This window comes from Dermacentor silvarum, chromosome 8, assembly GCF_013339745.2.
Source record: "Dermacentor silvarum isolate Dsil-2018 chromosome 8, BIME_Dsil_1.4, whole genome shotgun sequence".
NCBI classification, from domain to species: Eukaryota; Metazoa; Arthropoda; class Arachnida; order Ixodida; family Ixodidae; genus Dermacentor; species Dermacentor silvarum.
The window spans coordinates 154,287,667-154,293,960 of record NC_051161.1 but is presented as its reverse complement, the minus strand read 5'-3'; positions in this window follow the sequence as shown (position 1 = coordinate 154,293,960).

The window sequence follows — 6,294 nt, the reverse complement described above, 5'->3', positions numbered from 1 at the left end:
GAACAAGGGGACGTCCCTTTTGCCAAGCACGCCAAGGTCCGCTCGAGCGCCTTCGCGCCTGATTAACTTAGTTTCCCCTTGGGCCCAGCTAGCACAAAAGAGATATAATCATTCTTATTCATGGATATTTCGCCTTGACCGTCAAAAATCTAGATTGAAGAAGTCAACATCGAGAAGGATTCAATTGGGATGGAAAAATCTTTCTATAAGGCGGATTTTAGAAGACGTTTAAAATCGCTTGTTCTAGCGGCCTACAATTATTGATTTTTTTGTTGTTGTTTTCTTCCGCTTTTTGGCGGGAAAAACGGACATTGGTTTTTGTTTTTGCTTCGCCCTGTTAGAAGAGAGTGCAATCAACCCTGGCGCGGGTGTTTGCATTGTGGTGAGTGAGCACTGAAGGGGCAGCTGCTTGCTCTTCATGCTCATAATGAAGTCCACAATAAAGAAGAAAAGTTACGCTGACCTTTCAGACCGTCAGAAGAGGCGTAGAGTTAATGACGAACCGATATCTGCCAGTCCTGTTGCCACGAGTACCGTCCAATAAGTATCATGGTAGGTTAATGAAAGTAGTAACCATGCTTCTAGTGAAGTATCCTCGCCACATGAGGATGCTCAATCCGAGGACAGTTTTCACGAAAGTGACCTTGCCTTGAAAGGAGAAAATGCAGAAGCACACACGCAAGACATTTCTAGATAATATTTTGTTCCACAAAACGACCCTCCTATGAGCGCGGGCATCGAAAATGGAGGTTCTTCGGACTATGCATCATCATCTGCAGAAAATCAGGCAAGTCTTTGTCCACGTAAATGTGTGGAATTTCAAGGATGGCTATGATGGGTTACAAGTCACCGAATTCCGCTTGTCCCAGTTTTGAACTTCTCCGGAAACTAAGCACCACTTTCGACGTTGATTTTGTCATCGACGCGAGGACATTGTTGAACAGTCCTCGATACACTTCAACGCGATCTGTCCCTCCTGGCGAATATTGCCATTTTTCTGTGAAGGAAAATTTAGAACGCATGATTGCTGTGTTCCTGAGTGGCTGTCGAGGGTAGATCCCTTGACAACGCTCAGAGAATGTTAAATGACAATGTCAGCCAAGTTGGACTGACGGTTCAAACTGTAAAATGTTTTGATATTGTTTGTCGCAGTTTTCGTTTTGTCTGTTTGGTTAACCTGTTTTACTTTGACCGAAAGGAAGAAAAAGACACCGTAGTCTAGTTGCTAGAGAACCGGCTGCTGTGACCCACGGCAGAAGTTCGATTCCATTATAGGTTGCACATCACTTGTTTGTATTATAAAGCGAGTTAGGAACCTACCTACCTACCGCAAAGTGCCAAGAATGAGGCATTAAAAAGTTCGACTTTTGTTATTTCAAATTATCTTTGTAAGGTGGCGCTAGTATTATGGTAGCAGCCGCATTTTGTATTTTCTTAGTTAAATTAGCTAGCATTTCTGTGCTTCAGGTACCGAGTACGAAGCCACACTGAGTATTTTTTTGCATTGCAGCAGCGTGTGTCGCAAGAGGATGCAGCGCCGTGACGTGTCATAGCGGCTACCTGACAAAGCGAGGAGTGGCGCGACGGCTCATCGGCGTCAACGCTTGCGCCGACGCAGTCTGAGCAGCCAAGCGGACTGCGCTCTCCGCGCAGCTTCCCTCCAGATTGCGTAACTTTTGAACCCGCCGTTACATTGACCGTTATTTTTGTCAGGACCAGCCGTTAAGTTCCTGACGCGTATTCGTTCATGAACTGCGGAGCGCCAGACTGCCTTCCACATCTTCTTTGCTCACGTAAGTAGTCACGGCCACTTTGACACCTGTCGTGTTTAATTATTTACGGTTTTCAGGCGGGAGTTTTAGGTGGAAGTTTTAGGCGGTAATGAAGTTTTTCAATGAAAGCGCCTTGATTTTAACTGCAATCTCTAATATTGTTTAAGAGGCATGTTTACGTCTGCGTACGTTTCTTTTATTGTATGCGTATTCAGGTTTGCCAAAGCTGTCTAAAATTACCTCTGCGACGTTTCGTTGACCATTGATCGTTAGGAAGACGATGACATTCCCGTTTGGCGCAGAATGATTAGACGTGCTACGATCTTCGCGTAGCCACAGCGTTCTTCCGTCAACGCTCTTGTGCGAGATCACTCGTGTGTTTTTTCCGAGCGTGAAAGGTGCCCGCGAATACACGCAAAACTGCCGAACGACTGGCCGCTCGAGGCAGTTTGCGTGTATTGGCAGGCACCTTTCACACTTGTAAAAACACTTTATGTAGCTCATATTGAGAAACAGAAAGCGGTATCAGGGGTTTCTCATGTTGCTTTACAATCTTCTCATTGACACTTTTGATCTAACTATAGTAATTGAGAAGTTAATTAATTAATTAGAACTAATTATCAAACTAGGCGGAATGCAAAAAATAATCTGAGTATCTCCAACATTACCTTGGTTCTGTCCTGGTACGTGGCACTTGCATATTTTTAAAGTTTGGCTAAAGTTAAATGAAACACCCTGCATGTAGTGCACTGTTGCCTTGTTTTTGTAACATAATCCTGACAGTGTAGCTATTTACAGCATCTTTTTTTAGGATACCTAACATTTTTTGGCTTCAGTCATGCAACAAATAAATTTTGAGGTCGCACTGGCGTTTTCTTTTTGCAAGTCTGTGCAGTAACAAAATTCTGTTAAAAAAAGAAAAATTCCAATATATAGTTGTAATAGGCACTGCTGTTACATTATAAACATAGATACTCCGAGTTTATCAGCATAACAATAAAGAGTTTTTTTGTAACTTACTATGCAGGCACATACCTACGTGCAAGAGAGAAGGCGCGTGAGGGCGAAGACACCGATCATGTACCCTCTACAGGTGCCAAATGGGCAGACGAAAACGCCGCCGCCCAAAGGGCCACCACGAAACTCCTCAACTCCAAGAACCCAGGTAACTGTTATTTCATATTAAAGTCGTACGAATTAAATTTTCAGCGTGATACATATACAGTCGTATCTCGATAATTCGAACTCGAAGGAGCCCGAAAGTTTGTTCTAATTAAAGGAAAGACTTATTTATGAAGTATTCGTGCACCACAGCACGACGTAGGAATGGAGTCGTTAGATATCACGGCGCGCAAGCAGATGGCGAGTAGGGGCCACGAGACTGCCCACGTCGAGCAACGCGCTCGCAGAAAACGATGCTGTAGGGAGCGGGCGGCGCCAGCACGGCGGCGCCGGGCGCGCGCGGACACGTCAAAGGTGAGGGAGGAGGGCGTCAGGGAAGCGGATTTGGCTGAGCAGAGGTGACCCCGTCGCTTCGGTGGCTCCCCTCACTCTCCCTCTCAACTCCCTCGTAGCTCCCCCACCTTCGACTGTCTCCGTGCGCGCCCGCCGCCGGCCCGGCGCCAGCTTAACCCTCTCCCTTTCTTTTCCTGCCGTTGAAGCGAGCGTTGGCCGGTTGTGAGCAGTTTCGTTGGCGGGACTGGGCCTCCGTCGTAGCTCCTCTGCGTCGCAACCGCAGCGTTGAGACATCGACTCGAACACGCGTGTTACGGCGCGACGACGTAACGGCGACCATGCCATTTAAGAGAGAGAAATTTACGCCGCGGTTCTTTTTCTTTTATTGCGATAGAAATTATATGGGCACTCCAAGCGCATTTTTGCCGCCGTCGTCGTCGCCGTGATAATCCGTATAAAGTGCAACGGCGATGAAATCGTCGCCGCGCGCCATGTGTGGGTTTTAGTGTGTGGGCTCATTTCGGTGTAAGCAATAAATTGCATATGCAAGCACTCTAGATCATAATTGATATATAAACTGCACGAGCTTAACCTTTAACCCATTGCGTAACTATAATTATGTCACCAAGGTCAAAGTTAGTGAAACTGGGTGGAAAATTACGGCTTATGTTCCCACCTTGTGTGTGGATGACTCACTGTTTTTGTAAAAAAATTATTTACAAGTGCTTGGCAATGTTATTGTGTGGAGGTTTTCAAACAGGCAAGTCATAGGCGTGCAACATTTTAATGGTTTAATTACAGCAACTGAAGTTCTTACTGTATATGCTTGAAGCAGCCGTTCTGCAAATAGTCGCTGCTACTTAAGGTTGCACTCGTCTGCTGTCTTTTATTTTTTAAGGAATCGCAATATATTTGCTCAATTTGAAGTATGCGATGTGTTTGATAAACTGGTGTTTAGGTATATGCTCAAGCCTGCGCCATTTCTGCGTTGGCTATGTCATCTGTGGCAAATAAAATTGCGGTGGTGTAACAATGCTGTCACACTGAAGCTGTGCCTTTGCAGAGCCACACTTACCTCTTTTCTCGTACAACATTATCAGAAATGCATTATCTATTCCTTTCTTTGAATGCTAATTGGCACCTACTTCGCACGTGTTTAGGAGACTGCTGTCATCTACCAGTCACCAACTAGTCAAGACTCCTGAAAGCTAGCAAAATAGCCGACACTTACACTGGTTGGCGATTGTACATGCAACACCTTCAGTTAGATGTAAAGTATGTCTTCAAGGCAACAGAAGGGAATTTCACTTGTGATCGGTTAATGTTAGAACCATGTTAATAAAGGTGGAATGCTCGAAAACTGTGTGCTTGGACCAATATATTGTAGTGCTGCCCATTGCCAAGATATATTGCAGTGCTTATTGCCAATGCATTGAAAAACTATACGTTCACTAAGAAAAGTGTGCTTCAATTAATATACGTTTTACACATGCCTAATGTTTTTGCAGTAAGAAGACCTGCTGAATTAAGGAGCTACAGCCCAGCAGCCTGTTCGAAACCAGGTTTATCAAGGTCGATACCTGTAATGGACGTTACCCGGAGGCACTCATATTTAATGTTGATTGCTAGCTTGTCTAGTCGTGTTTACTTTTTGCAATAAAAAATGTTATTGCTGTATGTGTTTCGTGTATTGCACAAGCGCAAACCTGCATGCCGCCGGCCGGCGAAACGCCGCAGGGGCATGGGGAGAGGGAAGGAAAGGGAGACGAGGGGGGCGCTAGAGGGGAGGGTGAAAAAAAACGGATGTCAAAATCCTGATTGTAGCAGGATTCAATCTGTATTTTTTAAATGCTTCTAATGGTCTTACAAAATCCCATTTCAAGACAGGATTTTTCGAAACTACTTTAAGCAGGATTCTAGAACTTCTTGCAATAGTCATATCCGCCGGACATTAGCAACGATATACGACCGTTTATCACCTTCTAAACGGACTGCACGGATTTTTTAGTGCGTCTTTCAGACGTTCATTTAGTCTTGGCGAATCGGTATGGAAGCAGTTTTCTATCGCTTTTGTGCTAGCTGGGGGGTGTCAACGGTTGCCTCATTGGCTGTCATCGGTTCCGCGACCAACCCGCTTAATGAAAGAGATCTCTCGCTGAAGTGTTCATATATAAATAATAACAACTAACAGCTAATCTAAGAACTACGCATAGGCAACTTTTCTTTAACTGTAGCACTCATTGTGATCACAGTTACACGTTGACAATATCCAGTACGACCACAGTGCCGTTCGTACGCTACAAGTTTTTCATTGTAACTTCGCAGTTATGTTGTCCTACATTAATCATACGAGGCTCAAGCCCGCCGGATCCATTTATCTGAGTGGGCGTTCTCGCGGAGCGGGGCGAAGCCTCGAGCCGCGGCTGCGAAGTGGGGGAGCGTGACGTCAGCGGCCAACGCCAGTGCGCGGGCCTAGGATGGCGTCGCGTGGTTAGAGAAACGGGAGCAGATGCGCGCCTTGTGTAAAAGGATGACGTCGTGTGGGAAACAAAACATGAAGACGCTGGCTCGCGCTCTCGGCTACTACGCCACATCGTTATTCTTGTAGGTGGCGTCGTGAGTCTTCATACGCGGTGATTCGCATATCGTAAACAACCAGAGTAGTGGTTGCTGCGTTGGAGCGGGGCGTTACGCCCGTATTCAAGAACGTTCCTCTAGTCAACACACCACCACGACTCAAGAGAGAAGATGGCACCGCCATCCCTCCACAGAAGTGGTCACTGAGCTTCATGATCATTCACGGGAATTCTTGAGAATTGTCGCGTCTTTATCAGTCGAGAAGCGGCGCTGTGCTCAACAAGGTAGAGTGGAGTAAGAGCTTCGAGTCCAGGGCTGTTTGAGAATACCGGAGTTAGTCCTCCAAAGCAAACGAAGGTGTCTCAGCCGAACACAAAGAATCTCCTTAAGGAAATCAGGGTGTCCCAACAGAACTCCAAAGACGGACCCGTGCTTACGCATTTATAACGAACCTGCAAAATATCATTCCAAAATTTATTTTAAGAAACAA